The sequence below is a fragment of the Capsicum annuum genome, chromosome 5 (assembly GCF_002878395.1).
Source record: "Capsicum annuum cultivar UCD-10X-F1 chromosome 5, UCD10Xv1.1, whole genome shotgun sequence".
Classification (NCBI taxonomy): domain Eukaryota; kingdom Viridiplantae; phylum Streptophyta; class Magnoliopsida; order Solanales; family Solanaceae; genus Capsicum; species Capsicum annuum.
This window is the reverse complement of record NC_061115.1, coordinates 16,207,164-16,224,749: the sequence shown is the minus strand read 5'-3', so window position 1 is coordinate 16,224,749 and position 17,586 is coordinate 16,207,164.

Sequence of the window (17,586 nt, the reverse complement as noted above, 5' to 3'; positions counted from 1 at the left end):
CCCATGGTATCTGCGAAATCGTATCTAGTAAAGTCTTGCTTATGGGTGTGTTGTGCACCACACTTATAATCAGGAGGCTATCCGACATTTAGGAGTTGTTTCTTATTCTTTCATACTCTAGTTCGTGCTATAGCATTGTCCAGAAGAAAGTTACCCAAATTTTTTCCTTTTTCTAATTTCATGGGCTATGCCTCATTGTCGAGGTGATACAAGTCTAAGAGTCTAGCTCTCCAGTGATATGATTCTCCCTAATTGAGTTATCCATAATGCTATAAGGTAGCACAAGAACTTGAGAGGAGTCCATTAGTGCTTCAAAGTGTATTGATTCAAGTGAATATATTTATAATGATAAAATCATGCTTTTCAGCCTGAGGTATGAAGTGTATTCAGTCCCTTTCAAAATTCAATTGCAGATGCCATGCATAAAGGTAATGATGTGTAGCAGAATTTTGGAACTGTATTTTCACCCGAGTAGTAGTGTATGTTAATATGTCATGACCTACTGGTAGTGAGATGGTCCAGAAGGTGGTGGCATGAATTCACAAGGTTAGAAGCCAGAGTGAGGGTGTATTTTGTGTAAATAAGTAGTTTTAGTTGTTTAACCATTTATTGAGGGGTGGTTGCGATTTTATAGTGGTAAACTAATGTGGTATCAATATTTGTAGATTGTATCATAGTCTGTAAGGGAAGTGATAGGATATGATTATTATTTATTCAAAATAGGGAAGAATCTCTGAATGGATAGTTATGGAGGTTGTAGAAATTATTTATAGGCTATGAATGGAAAGGGGTAGATTAGTCAATAAGTTATGGGTAAAAAAAATTCATTATTGTACATGGAATTTTGAAGGTAGTGGTGATGTATGCATGGGTAAGTAAATATGATGCGAGAAATTAGAATATGTTGATAAGATTGAAATGGGTTGTATTATAAGATTGTTATCAACTACCCCTATTATGACTTTCCCCCCCCCCCCCTCCCGATTGTCTTTACTCTAGCAGTTGTAAACTAGTACTATTTGTGAGAAGATATGTAGTAGATTTTGAGGTGTAGTAGTAATGTCGCAGAGGGGCCATGATTGAAGGCAGTAGTTAAATGAAATGAAGTTTTTGGGTTGACTTCCCAATTTGATAGGCCAGTATAGTATGTGGCTAGCTTCGTCGGAGATATATGATTGACGCTAGACAATTGGCTTAAACTTGAGATGTAAAGTGTGGTGGTAAGAGTAGTAGCTTAAGATTAATGATGCATGTTTTGTTGGAATGAATTAGCAGGCTTGATGTGATGTGTGAAATGGCCTAGGTTGATAATTTATGAAAAGTTTAGGTGGTAACCGTGAGGTATATGTGTACATGAGGAATAGTGTTAAAATGATAAATTGTGGTTGAATTATTAAGTGGATAAGAACGTAAGTATATAGGAATAAGTTGAACCCCAGGTAGCATGTTGTTAAACAAAATTTTATGTCTATAAGTGTTTTGTGTACCTAGATTTAATTCTTGAATCTTGTAGTATGAAGAAGTCTTGGAAGTTGTTGTATGGTGTTCTTTAGAGTTGAATTGAGGAAATATAGGTAGACAATATGCGCCTTTGATATAGTTTTATGAATGTTGTTAAGTTGGAAGGTTATGTGTTTAGAGGTGTAATGCTAGTATTCTAAGGAATTGAAGATGGAGTGTTAAATGTTTAGAAGTGTGGGTGTCTATGCCCATGAAAATGTTAGTCGTAAGTTGATGACTTTGGGAGTTAGAAGAAATTACGATTAGTGTCCTTGGAAAGGTATGTCCTAGAAAGAATTTAGTGTCTTTGTATTAGAGATTAACGAGAGAAGTTTGTTTTCAAGTATATACTGATACCCCATTTTTGTGATAAAGAGTGTAGATGCACGCGCTCATAAGAGTGGGAGTTGTAGAGTGATGGCTATAGAGGATAGCGAAAGTTAAGAGTAACATTTTTGAAAAGTGAGGCCTTCAGAGTATAGTTCATCAGGGAGAGTTTAGAGTTTGAGTATATGGTGATGTCTCTTTTATGTTGAGAGTTGTGGCTATAAACTTCAATCCGAGGTTATGTCTGCAGGTCTAGGAGGTGACATTTGATCTAAGGGGGAGATGATGGATTAAAGCAGTTTCAAAATTTTCTTGTGGTGTCAAGTTTCAAGTAAGAATTATGATAAATTAGTTCCTATTCAAGCAAGCTCCTCCTACTTCGATTTCAATGGACATCTACCAATGTCTTGTGTATTCATGTCTTGTCTATGCGTAAGGTTTGAGCTCTCTATATAACTCATGTTATGTTTCGACCTCCAAACAAGAAGCAATAATGCTCCTCAGTGATCCAATATTCCAAGTATCCAAGACATATATTATGTTGCTCATGATCCAAATCTATGTCTCACAGCATGACTGGTCCTTAGAAAATATTTTTCTATATACCACTAAATCATTTTATGTAAGAATTAGCCAAAGTTATAAAGTTTATGCTAACTCATGGAAAATTTCAGTTCTTTAAATGAGGATCAATCGCGTCAAATGGAAAATTCTTTTCTTAGTTCTTAACTATATAAATTTTGGCTTTATGCCATTTACCTCATGATATGTGCACCTGTGTTTCTCATTGTGGTCTGCCCTATGGAAACCATGTTGTGTTGTGTTTGTGCCGAACGACTCTTTACCTATGACCCAGACACTTGATATATGAAGCACTTCATATCTATTCTGTCGTATCTTCACCTCATGTCCCTCCTTGAGTAGTACTACAGGCATAAGTTATGGTCTGACAAGTGTTACTTCCATCCATGATTTTTATGCTCGGGTCCCTTAATGACCCTCCGTATGTTAGTATGATGGTTGTTGTGGAAGCATGGTGATATTTTAGGTAGGGGAGTAGATGATCTTGAATGTGAAAATTTTGAGGTGATTTATTTAGTTAAGGTTATAGATGAAAGGGAAAAGAAGGAGACAAACTTTCATTACGTGAAATAGTTAAGAAGGAGTTATGTGGAAAAAATCTTAGTGGGAATGATTAAATTCTCTGGTCTTAGTGGGAAGATCCATGTAGTGGGTGTAGTAATGATAGACTTGAATGTTGTGATTGATGAAAACGCAAACCAATGGTTTATATGGTCGGTGCTCCTTTATTTAAAACTCGAGTGTGTTTGATGATGGTGAAAAGGTGAAGTAATCTTCTTAATGGGGTATAGAATAGAGGGTCCCATATCTAAAGCTAGCGTCTCTTTCCTTTGAATTAGGCTTCAAATGAAAGTACTATATAGTGAGACTCAAACTCTTGTGTTTAGATGTGTGATGGGAGAATTATCAGTGGAAATTATGAAGTATGTTGTTTATTTATTATTTGAGGAAGAGTCGAGTAGTGTCTCTAAGTGAGGTTTATTCATTTTAAATTATAGGGTGGAGAATGTTTCGATCCCTATCTTCCACAAAATCTTATTCATAATTAGTGCCGATGGAAATCAGGCCTATGATCACCAAATAAAATCATACCATGTGTTTTGATGGTCATGATCCCTAGAATTTATTTACAAGGTCATCCCTATGTCAATCCTTATTATCTCAGGCTTCGTGCTTACACGATTCACTTGCCGACGTCATGAATGCTCTTCTTGAGGTCTATGTGTGTTTCCTTCAAAGTAAATTCTTGGAGTAATTTTACATCCTTTACTCCATATTTTTGGAGCTTCAACAAGTCCCTACCCATCATTCTGGGATGAATGATCACAAGGGGGAGATAATGTAACACCTCACATTTCAGGCTAGAATATAAACCATCATTCCTATGCATAATAGTTCCAAAAGCGTATAAATCCTATGAAAATTTAGCATGTTAATCAATTATGTAGTGTGGGAATCTAGTTTAGCATGAATTGAGATCATAGAGGTCCCTTGACTCAAAGTTGAAAGCCTTTCTATCGATTGAATTTTAGTGAGCGTCTAAACTTGGGTCAATTTCCATTGACCAAAATTTTTTGTATATAATGAATAAGGAGGCCTACTATATATCAAATAAAAGATCTTTGAGTCCTGTTTCTAACACCATTGGTTTCACCTTAATCTCATTTCAGGGTAAAAAGTTATGCCTATTTTACTGAGAGTTGTCAGTCTACTGAGGTGCAATGGCCAGCTGACGGACCGTCAAGCCAGTGACAGCCCGTATAGTTTCCCGTCAAGCCTTAAGCAGTAACCTTATTTTACGGCCAATAAATGACGGTTGGAGTGACGGTCCATCACCAGACTGACTGTCCGTCAACCAAATTGTCAGTTGAGGCCGAATCGCGCAAAAAGTGTATTTTTAACGGGGTATTTTGGTACTTTTCCTCCCCAGGAACTTCTAACACGAATTAAATTATATTCTAAACGTTTTTAGTTCATCATTATCATATATACAACATCAAAATCCTCTTTTCACTCTCAAAAATAAGATCAAACTAGGGTTTCCTCCAAGAATAAGAAATCAAGAAAATCACTCCTTAAGTCCAACATTTCCAAGGAACAAATCAAGATTCGAGTTCTACTATTTAAACCTTGTAATATAAGGTACATAGGATTTTCCTAAACAATACGAGTATGGTGAAATTGATTTGATAATGTTTAAATATTGAGAAATCATGAATTTGCAATGGGTTTTGAATTTGCGTTTATAGTTGTGCATTGTGAAATCCTTTTTATGATAATGTTTTGGCCTTGAGGCCTTCCCATAAATTAGATTTATACTCGTATATAAGTATGTATGCATTTTTTATTTCTAATGTTGAATTGAGAACATGAATAATTAAGATCCCTCTCTTATTGTAAAGCCTCTTATTTTCATATGTTAAGAATTATTCAACTGTATATTGAGAAGCATGTTTCAAATGTCTTTACTATTGTTTAAGCCTTTATTTTGGATATGAACTGAAGAGAGGGTGATTCTTGCTAATATAAATGAAAAGTGATGATTCAAAGAGATTGCATGATTTGTTATAAAATACTTGACCACCACATGTTTGTTGAAATGTTGAAAAGAGAGAGTCTTCGCATAATTTTACATATGTTTTAAAATATGAATTCTCTTGAATTGTTTGAATGATATAGTGGTCCAAACTTTATGTTTAGAATGAAGAGACTAGAACTTGATATTTTATGTCTTAGATATATGACTTGCAAGTCTTAGTATGATGATACCAAAGCAGATGGATGCCATAGCAGATTCAGAAAAGACTAAAATATAGATTTTTACTCAGATTTTTTGAATTTGATTTCAGAGAGATGCATGTTTAGAACAGACTAAAAAATGGTCTTAAAGAGAGTTAGGTAGTTACTCGAAAAAGGCGTTTGAGTGTAAGGATTCATCACTGGAAAAACCGTGTTTTTTTGATACGGGTTTATTATGTCACAAATTAAGGATTTTACATAGGCGACGGCCTTGTGTCATAGTAGATATTCAGAAACTCCAACCCTTGTGGCAAACTTGGGTTGGGGGCTTGGTCACCTAGTCAAAGGCGGATTCCATATAGCCTGTATGATTGTAGAGTTGTAAGTGTACTACATAGCTCAGAAGTAAGATAAAGAGTGAGTCGTGGTTTCAAAGTGATGTTTCGAAGTCTTTAAAGTGTGCACATGTGTTTTCATATATTATATGTAAAATATTTTATCGATTTCTCTCACTTATGATATGTATATATAAATACATTATTTTGTAGTGCTCTACATACCAGTACATCTGTAACTGACCCCCTATATTTCAGGGTCTGAGACACAGTCCTGGGGTCCTGCAAAACCGTAGATTGATTGGTCAGCGATTTGCAGTTGGTGAGCCTCCCTTATTTTGAAATCCCTAATGTATAAGTCATTGCTATTTTATTTTGATTCTGATTCATGGTCTGACTGGGGGCCTTATCCCAGTCTTCAGACGAAGGTTATTTTCATTGAGTAGAGATTTCGCATACTAGTGTTAGATGTTTTTAATATTTATGCACTCATTTCAGTATTAAGTAGTTTGAAATAAAAGTTGACCATGATTCCGTTTTGTTATGTTTTTTTGCGAATTCTTTATATTAAATGAATGTTGTGCATAATTGCCAGAAGGAAAGGGGCGCTCGGGCCTTCATGGTTTGGGATGCTTGTTACGGCCAGGGCCCTGGCTCGGGTCATGACATAGTACCAGCTACAATCTTTGGAAGCGAAGTGAGTCCATGTTCTTTTCCATCGTCATATATATATATATATATATATTATTCAGACAGAATAAGCAAACGAAAAAGAGAAAGAAAAACAAGAATAATACACAGATTTACGTGGAAACCCTTGAGGAAAAAACCACGGCCAGAGACAAAGGAATTTCACTATGAAAGAAGAGAAGTACAATGTGGAGAATGAATAATTTTTGAATATCCAAAACTGACCCACTAATTTCACTTATATAGTACGTGCGTACAAATAAGTCCTAGGACCTCTATAGGCCTATCCCTACGCTACCGCCATAGACAACATTGAAAATCACAAACATGGGTCATACCCTGAAACTTTTAGGGCCGGAAAAACAAAATTCGTGTCACAACTCTAACAATATATATATTATGTACCCATTGAACTCATAATTCTCCTTACCATGTTGTAACCACCATACCATCTTTCCCACAACAGCTAAATTCCAAATCTTAAAGTTCTTGACACTCAGACCACCTTGAGCCTTTGTACAACATAAGGCTTGCCATTTAACCAGAGAAACTTTCTTTTTTCCTTCCTCCCCACCCTATAAAAACCTCCTGTACTTTTGTTTTATATCCTTAATTACAACTTTAGGCAACAAGAAGACTGATCCCCAAAGCTTTTTAGTGAGAATATAACTGAGTTGATAATCTGAATCCTACCTGCATAAGACAGATGTCTATTAGCTGTGACCCTTAATTTTTCAGTGATCCTAGCACTCAGCTGATTGCATTCCATTTTGCTCTATCTTTTTTTTTTGGTTAAATCAGAGGTAGCTCGAGGTACTTGTAACACCCCGTAGCATTCTCGACTTAATACCACTATTAGAAGCATGCATAGAGAGTTGAAAACCTAAAATTTTATAAATGTCAAAAGGACTTAGTCATATTTTAAGCTCCTAAACTTTACCAATTTCTAAACCGATCTTTCCAACCTCGAGACATAGATTTTTAAGTTGAATCACGTTCAGGGTTGTAGAGGGGTTGTCTCGGGGGAGTTTTGAACTTTTCAGACAAGGATTGGGACGTGTTTGGATTTTAGAAATATCAAATCAATGATGTATCGATGCTTCATGATGCCAATCATGTTGGTTCACCCGACGCGACGCGTTGGTTCCCTAAAATAAAATTCTGCTGAAAATTTTAATTTTGAATGGCAGTTTGGACTTTTCCCCATAATCCCAAGTCATGTTAATAGAGACTTAAAATGTTATTAGGGCATTATATGCCCAAGTTTTCACAAATCCATCAAGAAAAAAACACTAACTCCTCCCCCAAAGATCAAGAATCAAGCTCTTAAGTCAAGATTTTGAATAAAACAATTCAAGATTTGGGTTCTATTCCTTGAAATAAATAATCTAATATATCTGGGACTATTCTAAAAACCATCGGCATAAGTTTAAAATATTTTATCAAGATTAAAGATCTCCAATTATGTTTTGCAATGAAGAGTTCTTTATTATTTTTAAAAAGTAGGTATCATGGGATTGTTTTGATGAAATATATGTTGTCTTGAACCACTTTTCAGGAAAATTGAACTATAACTATGTATATATGATTTCGTGTGTTTTTTAAAGTTGATTGAGAGCATGAATGACTAAACTCCCTCTCATTTATGATGTCTTTGATCTCAAGTATTATGAATTGTTTAAATGCATGAATTTTCACAAAGAAAACTAGTGATAAATCCTTTACTACTGATCATGGGATGATGTAGGTCGTGATGTGTTGAGAGGGTTCTTGTGAATGAAAAATGTTTATCATGTTAAAATTAACGATTTCCAATGGGTTTGGAGCATTGTAAGCATAACATGAGCACCTTATGATTGTACTACTAAAATGAGGGTGTTTTTGACATAAACTCGCATGAAAACTTATTGCATGACTCTCCTTCACTTGATGTTTAAAATCTATGGGTGGTCTTTAATATGATAACAAGTGAAAATGACTGCAGATATAATATGATATGATTTAATTGACTTGCAAGTTAGGGTATGACTATACCCGGTGATTATATGCTTTTAACAAGATAAGTATCGAATATTTTGATTATATGAAGAATATTTGTTTTAAAGAACTAAAAGTTTGGCTTAAGAGAGATAGTTGGTTACCAGAAGAAGGTGTTTGAGTGTAAGGGCTCATCTCTGGAAGCCGTAGTTGCCAATGCGGGGTTTATGATATATTTTCCTACATGAAAGGACATTTAAGACATATCATACGGGGGGATTTCCTGTGGTGTGCTTACATGGGAGGTATCACCACTTGATTGGAGGCTTGGCCACCGAGTCAAGGGTGCATCACACATAGCCCGTGGGATTATAGATTTGTAAGGTGTATTGACTAGCTCAGAAGAATAATAAAGAGTGGATCAGTGTGGTTAAGAATTGTTTTGAAGTTCCCTAAAGTATGCCAATGTATATTTTTTTACTAGTATTGTGTTCAGTCATATTAAAAAATGCTCTTACCTATTTTGTATAAAGGCATGCTATTTTGAGTTGTTTTACATACCAGTACATCTGTATTGACCCCCTATATTTCATGGTCTGAGGCATAATCCTGGGGTCCCACTAAGCCATAGATTGGTCTGTCAAAATTTCGCAGTTGGTGAGCCTCCCTTATTCGGAAGGCTTTGTTTAAAGGACATTAATATTTTATTTTAGTTTATTGTCCAGCTGGGGACACTTTCCCAGTTTTTAGACTGATATGGTTTTGTATTGTTAGGGATTCCACAAACTGGTGTCGTGCGTATTTGAATGTTTATTAATTAAATATTGTATTATTCAGTTAAAGTAAGATAATGACTGTGTTTTCATTTTTCTATCTTTTCTGCAATTCCTTATAGTATATAAATTATGCTTATGATTGCCAGTCAGAAAAAGCTCTGGGTCATTCATTGTTTGGGATGCTCATCGCGGCCTGGGCCTCACTTTGAGTTATGACAACCTTGGTAACAGAGCCTGGCGTAAAGTAGAGTCATGTTTATATGTGTGTAGCGCACCACACTTATAAGAAGGAGGCTACAAGGCATTTAGAAATGTCTCCTTTTCTTTCACAATTTAGTCTGTGATGTAGAGTCTTAATGTCCTCTAACCAATAACTCCCTATATTTCAAAAAATTTATCATGCCTCCTCATAGAACCAACAAGCAAAATACCTAAGCTAAGGATGTCCATCCACTCATGGGATGCAGAACCGTAATACAACTCTTACTTCAGAGGTTGTTGTCACTCTGGGAATCTCTCCGGTCCCTACTAGTCTGTCTCGGGCTCCACAAACTGGTGTTAACCGTTCCCAGCCTCCTCAGAGAGAAGTTTTGAATGCTGAGTTTTGATAGTCCATCGATATAATAGCTTAGTTTGTGGCTTCTTAGACCCATCGATCTGAAGATATTGGGTCAGTGTCTGGTTCTTCTGAGATTACACAGGGTTGGCCAATTCATGAGGCTGAACCCACCTATATTTATTGGAACGAAGGTTGAGGAGGACCCCCAAGGGTTCATTGATGAGCTAGAGAAAATCTTTAAGGTCATGCATGTAAATGAGATTGAAGGGGTTGAATTGGAAACCTACTAGTTGAAGGATGTGTCCAATCAGTGGTATAATGAATGTGAGGATTCAAAGGGTAGTGATGCTGAGCCTTTTGTGTGGGGTGAGTTTGTGGAAGCTTTTCTGGATCTTTTATTTTCCAGGAATTGAGGAAATCAAAGGATGAAGATTTTATGAATTTGAAGCAAGGAAAAATGAGTGTTAAGGAGTATACATTAAAGTTCACTCAGCTGTCTAGGTATGCTCCAGAATTGGAGGGTAACATGAGAGATCGCATGAGGAAGTTTGCATCTGGCCTCTCGGATGATCTGGTGCTGAAATGCAAGGAAGCAATGATAAATAGAGATATGTATTTCTCCAGGTTATCCGTTCATATACAACAGGTTGAAGAGTAGAAAAAATGGTTGGAAAAGGCAAGGGAGAAAGACAGGTAGGCCAAGAGGGCCAAATTTATAGACCAGAATAACAGTCCACACCAGGGTTGTAACTGGGAAATAGGTGTTTTAAAAAGAAGTTTTGGAGCAATGATCAGTTGTTAACAACGTACCCGCGCCTAGGACTTCGGGCGAGTAATGATTTCAATAAGGAGAGAGGTTTAAAGCTTATGATACTTAGTCCCAGGAGAGTGGGACTTAGACTTTTAGATCATACCCTCACTACATCAATTGCAGAAAGAATTACCCTGGAAAGTGTTTTCTCAGTGATAAAGTGTGTTATACATGTAGTCATTCTAGGCATCTTCAGAAGGACTGTTCCTCGAGAAGGGATATAGAGGGGTGTGAGGTCCCAAGCAAACTCTAAAACCCCTTCACTTAAGAGTGTCATTCTGGCTATAGGAGGTGATCAAAATTGATTATATTCTCTAACTAACCGCAGGGATGTGAAGGCTTCGCTATATGTTGTTATGAGTATGTTAAAATTTTCTTCCGTAATATGTATGTGTTGCTTGACCCAGGGTCTACTTTGTCTTATGTGACCCCTATTTGGTAGTCAACTTTAGGTTTGAGCCTGAAATTATTCCAGAACCATTCTATGTTTCTACCCTGTTGGTGACTCTATTTGGGCTGAAAGGGTGTACAGAAATTATGTGGTGTCCATTTATAATCATGATACTATGGTAGACCTTGTAGAACTTGATATGTTTGACTTTGATGCTATTTAGGGAATGGATTAGCTTCACTCGTGTTACGCCATACTAAATTGTAGGACCCAAAAAGTCACTTTCTCCTTTCCGAATGAACCATTGATAAAGCAGGAAGGGTATTCTTTATCACCTAGGGAGGAATTCATATTGTATCTTAAAGCCCGCAAACTTATCTCTAAGGGCTATTTGTATCATCTTATTTGGGTCTAAGATTCTAGTACTGAAAGTCCTTCCCTCTAGTCTATCAGTGTAGTTAATGAATTCCTGAAAGTCTTCTCGATGATCTTCCAAGGATACCACCTGATAGAGAGATAGACTTTTGGCATTGACTTATTTCTGGATACTCGTCCTATTTTTATTCCACCATACAAAATGGCTCCTGTAGGATTAAAAGAGTTGAAAAAATAGTTAAAAGATCTTTTGGACAAGGGATTTATTCGCCCTAGGGTTTCTCCCTGGGGTGAACCTATACTCTTCGTGCATAAAAAAGACGGCTCCCTAAATATGTGTATAGACTACCGTCAACTTAATAAGGTCTCTATTAAAAACAAGTACCCTCTTTCCAGAATCAATGATTTATTTGATCATCTTAAATTTTCCAAATGCTTCTTAAAGAGAGACCTTTGTTCAGGGTATGATCAGTTGAAGGTTAGGGAGGCTGACATTCCCAAGATAGCTTTCTGAACCCGATATGGCCATTATGAATTCTTAGTTATGTCCTTTGGATTGTCTAACGCCCCTGCAGCTTTTATGGACCTAATGAATAGGGTGTTCTGTTAGTTTATAGACCTATTCATCATTGTTTTCATTGACGACATCTTAGTGTAATCTAAGAGTGAGGAGAAGAATATCACCTACCTCCAAACCGTCCTTCAGACCTTCAAAGATCATGAGTTGTATGAAAAATTTTCCAAGTGTGAATTCTAGATTAGTGCTATTGTTTTCTTGGGGCATATTATTTCTAGCGAGGGAATTAAGGTTGATCCCCAAAAGGTTGAGGCAGTGTGAAAATGGCCCAGACCCATGACACCAATCGATATCCGAAGCTTCTTAAGTTTGGCAGGGTATTATAGAAGGTTTGTAGAGAGTTTGTCCTCCATAGCTGCTCCAATTACCAAATTGACTCAGAAAAAAGGCAAAATTCTTGTGGTCTGACTCATGTGAAAGTAGTTTTGAGAAACTAAAAGATAAGTTGACTACCATGCCAGTTTGACTCTTCCTAATGGTACAGAAGGATTTATGGTGTACTACGATGCGTCCTGGGTGGGACTTAGGTGTGTGCTTAAGTAACACGGTATAGTGGTGTCTTATGCATCTAGGTAGTTAAAGGTGAACGAAAAGAATTATCCCACCCATGACTTAGAATTAGAGGTTGTGCTGTTAGCACTTTAGATCTGGAGGAATTGTCTTTATGGAGTGCAAGTTGATATTTTTACTAACTATAAAAGTTTACACTATGTCTTCACGCAGAAAGAATTGAATATAAAGCAGAGGCAGTGGTTGGAATTGTTGAAGGATTACTATATGAGCTTGCATTATCATCCGAGCAAGGCTAATATGGTGGCTAACGCCCTTAGTAGATTATCTATGGGCATTCTTTCTTATGTTGATAAGGGAAAAAGGGATATGGTGAAAGATATTCATCGTCTTACAAATTTGGGAGTTCGACTCCTGGATTTCGAAGATGTGGGGGTATTCGTCCATGAGCTAGAAATATCATCCCTATGTGTAGAGGTTAAGGAAAAGCAAATCAGAGATCCCATTATAATGCAGATTAAGAAAAATATTGGTCAATAGAAAGTTATGGAATTTGAAATTAAAGAAGATGGGATTTTGAGATATCATGGTAGGTTGTACGTACCAAACGTGGATGGTTTACGAGAGAGGATTCATGATGAATCTCACACTTTGAGGTATGCGGTTCACCCAGGCTCTATGAAAATATATCATGACCTTAAGGCTATCTATCGGTGGAATAATATGAAAAGAGTTGTTACTAATTTTGTTTCCAAGTGTATGAATTATCAACAAGTCAAGGTAGAACATTTGAGACCTGGTGGCACTTCCCAAGAGATAACCTTGCCTATGTGGAAGTGGGAGATAATTAATATGGACTTCTTTCGGGGATTTTGAAGTCCTAAAATCAATATGATTCTATTTGGGTGATTGTAGACAGGATGACCAAATCGACTCATTTTCTTCCCGTATGGACAAAGTATTCAGGAGTTGACTGTGCTAAGTTTACATTTAGGAAATAGCTTGGTTACATAGGTATCCCGTGTCCATTATTTACGATCGAGGTACACAATTTTCTTCCTAGTTTTGGAGGTCTTTTCAGAAGGGTTTGGGTACCCAGGTAAACCTTAGTACTACTTTCCACCCTCATATTGATGGGCAAGCAGAACGCACCATTCAGACCTTGGAGGATATGTTAAGGGACCGCGTGATTGACTTTAAGGAGAGTTGGTGGATCATTTGTTGTTGATAGAATTTGCCTACAACAATAGCTACTATTCCAGTATTCAGATGGCTCCTTTTGAGGTGCTTTATAGGAGAAGATGTAGGTCACCAATTGGATGGTATGAAGTGAGAAAAAACCTATTGTTTGGGCATGACCTTGTTAATCAGGCGATGGAGAAGGTGGAGATTATTAGGGGGAGACTTAAGACCTCTCAGAGTCGCCAGAAGTCTTATGCCGATGTTAGAATGAGAGATTTAGAATTCGAGGTTGGTGATTGGGTATTCCTAAAGGTATCCCCTATGAAGGGATTCATGTGGTTCGGAAGGAAAGGGAAGCTTAGTCCTCATTATATAGGACCGTATCAGATTGTGAGAAGGATAGGTAAGGTTGCTTATGAATTAGATTTGCCCACAAGTCTGGCTTTTGTTCATCCTATATTCCATGTATCAATGCTGAAAAAGTGTATTGGAGATCATTCTCTAGTGTTGACTGTAGAGGAGATCAATGTGAAAGACTCTCTGGCATATGAAGAAGAGCCCATTGCCACTGTGGATCGCCAAGTTTGGAAGCTAAGAAGTAAGGATGTAGTTTTGATCAAGATGTTGTGGAAGAATTAGAAAGCTGAGGAAGCCACCTGGGAGTCAGAAGATGATATGCGTACTAGATACCCTAACCTCTTTGAGATCGAGGATGACGATATAGAAGGTACAAAACATACACTACTCTTTTTATCTTCTCATTAGTATGCTTAAAATCGTGCTTGTCTGTGTTTTGATCCATCATTCGAGGACGAATGATCCTAAGGGGGGAATAATGTAAAACCCCAGAGCAATTTCGACTTAATACCACTATTAGAAGCATGCATAGAGAGCTAGCAACCTGAAATTTTCAAAACTTTTACAATTTCTAAACCAATATTTCCGACCTCTAGACGTAGATTTTTAAGTTGAACCTTGTTCAAGAGTGTAGAGGGGTTTTCTCAGGGGAGTTTTAGATTTTTTGGATGATGATTGGGATGTGTTTGGAATTCAGAAATAGAAACTCAGTACGATATCAACACATCTCAATGCAAATTGCGTTGGTTCCCCTGACGCGATGCATTGGTTCCCAAAAATGGGATTCTGCTGAAAAATTTAGTTTAAAGGGCAGTTTGGACTTTTCCCCATAATCCCAGATCATGTTAACAAAGGATTAAAATGTTATTAGGGCATTATATGCCCAAAATTTCACAAATCTAGAAAGAACAAAACCCTAACTCCTCCCCCAAAGATCAAGAATCAAACTCTTCAGTCAAGATTTCAAGAAAACAAAATATAAGGTATGTGGGACTACTCTAAAAACCATGGGCATATGTTTAAAATGTTTTATCAAGATTAAATATCTCCAATTATGTTTTGTAATGAAGTGTTCATTATTGTTTTCGAAAAGTAAGTATCATGGGATTGTTTTGATGAAATATATGTTTTCTTGAACTACTTTTCAGGAAAATTGAACTATAACTATGTATATATGTTTTTGTGTGTTTTTTAAAGTTGATTGAGAGCATGAATGACTAAACTCCCTCTCCTTTATGATATCTTTGATCCTAAGTATTATGAATTATTTAAATGCATGAATTTTCTCAAAGAAAATTAGTGATGAATCCTTTACTACTGATCATGGGATGATGTCGGTTGTGACGTGTTAAGAGGGACTTGTGAATAGAAAATGTTTATCATGTTAAAATTAAGGATTTCCAATGGGTTTGGAACAATGTAAGCATAACATGACCACCTTATGATTGTACTACTGAAAGGAGGGTGTTTTTGGCGTAAACTTGCATGAAAACCTATTACATGACTCTCCTTCACTTGATGTTTAAAATCTACTGGTGGTCATTAATATGATAATAAGTGAAAAGGGTTGCTGATATAATGTGATATGATTTAATTGAATTATAAGTCAGGGTATGATGATACCCGGTGATTATACGCCCTTAATAAGATAAGTATTGAATGTTTTGATTATATGAAGCATGTTTGATTTAAAGAACTAAAAGTTGGGCTTAAGAGAGCTAGTTGGTTACCCGAAGAAGGCTTTTGAGTGTAAGGGCTCATCGCTAGAAATCGTAGTTGCCGATCTGGGGCTTATGATATATTTTCCTACATGAAAGGACATTTAGGACATCTCACGTGGGGGGATTTCCTATGGTGTGCTCACATGGGGGTAATCACCAACCCAATCCCGGAGGCTACTTGGATTGAGGGCTTGGCTGCTAAGTTAAGGGCGGGTCCCACATAGCCCATGGGATTACAAATTTTTAGGGTGTACCGATTAGCTCAGAATAATAATAAAGAGTGGGTCGGTGCGGTCAAGAATTGTTTTGAAGTTCCCTAAAGTATGCCCAAGTATATTTTTTTACTTGTATTGTGTTCATTGATATTACAAAATGCGCTCACCTATTTTGTATAAAGGCACGTTATTTTGAGTTTTTTCACATATCAGTACATGTATATTGACCCCATATATTTCAGAATCTGAGGTACAGTCCTGGGGTCCCGTAAGCCGTAGATTGGACTGTCAGAAGTTTGAAATTGGTGAGCCTCTCTTATTGAGAAGGTCTTGTTTAAAGGACATTATTTTATTTTTGTTCATGGTCTAGCTGGGGGCCTTGTCCCAACTTTCAAACTGATGTGGTTTCATATTGTTAGAGATTTCACAGACTGGTGTCGTGCGTATTTGAATGTTTATTAATTAAATATTGTATTATTCAGTTAAAGTAAGATAATGACTGTGTTTTCATTTTTCTATCTTTTCTGCAATTCTTTATAGTATATGAATTATTCTTATGATTGCCAATTAGAAAGGCTCTCGGGCCTTCATGGTTCAGGATGCTTGTCATGGCCTGGGCCTCGATTTGGATCGTGATAGTACCTTATTGTTAATTCACCCTTGCTAAAACCAGTAATAGCCAGTTGTTTAGCCTTAACATCCTCAAAGACACCAGATATATACATATTGGACTTATCCTGATAAGTTCTCAAACCAGTTATCTCCAAAAAACATTTGAGATCCGTGATTCTACCGACTGTTCTGCCCCTTTATAAAATATCATATGGTCATCAACAAAGTCTAAATGAGTCAGTCATAGTTTCTTACACATAGGGTGGATCTTAAAGTCATGAAGTTGACTCATTCTATGCAACACCCTAGAGAAATACTCTATAACTAGGAAAAAAAAGCAAAGAAGAAATGGGATCTCCATGTATTGGACCTCTTCTTCCTTGAAAGAGACCACATCCTTAACTATTAACTTTTATGGAGAATCTGGTGGTATTCACACACTCCATGATCAACATAGAGAATTCCTGGGGAAAGCCAAAACCATCTAGAATCTCCTTAACAAACTCTCATCGCATCATATCATAGGTTTTTCTAAGGTCAATGTTCAATAGAAACCTACGAGTAGTTTTCCTCTTATAGTTTTTAAGAAGTTCATGACTTATAAAAACATTTTAAGTAAGTGATATTTCCTTCACAAAAGCAGCCTGATAAGAATTCACAAGTTCATGCAGCACTGTATTGTGTCTGTTACACATGATTTTGTAAATACACTTATATTAAGTGCTACAAGAAGATATAGGCCTGAATTGGCAAGCATTTTCATGTGTATCAGTATTAGGAATTACTGATATTATGATAGTGTTAAGCTGCTTGAGCAATCTACCATGTTAAAAGAAGTCAGTGACAACACTGCAAACTTTATCGCCTATTACATTCCATGCATCTCTGGAGAAACCTCCCCCCAAAACTATCAGAGGATAGAGTCTTTTTTATACTGATGCTCCACATAGCTTTCTTAATCTCTTTGTTTGTTACAGGCAACAACAATTTCAACTATTTCTCTTCATTTAATATAGGACTTAATTCAGAGATACTTCTATTTGCCTTCCTCCTTGGCCCTCCACTAGTACCTAAGAGTTGCTGATAGCAGCTTACAAACACCTTAGAGATACTGGCTTAATCATGTTGTATTTGACCTTGTGCATCCCTTAACTGAGTTACTAAACATATTAGTTTCCTTCTCTCTATCACAGAGAAAAAATATCTTGTGTTTCCATCCCCTAACTCAACTAATTAGCTTTGCTTCTTTGCTATAACAAAGACTCTTCCATATAGGATGTTTATCGAAACTATTTCCTCAAGTTAGTATCTTCTTGCTACACAGATCTATCAAGTGGATTCAACTGAAGA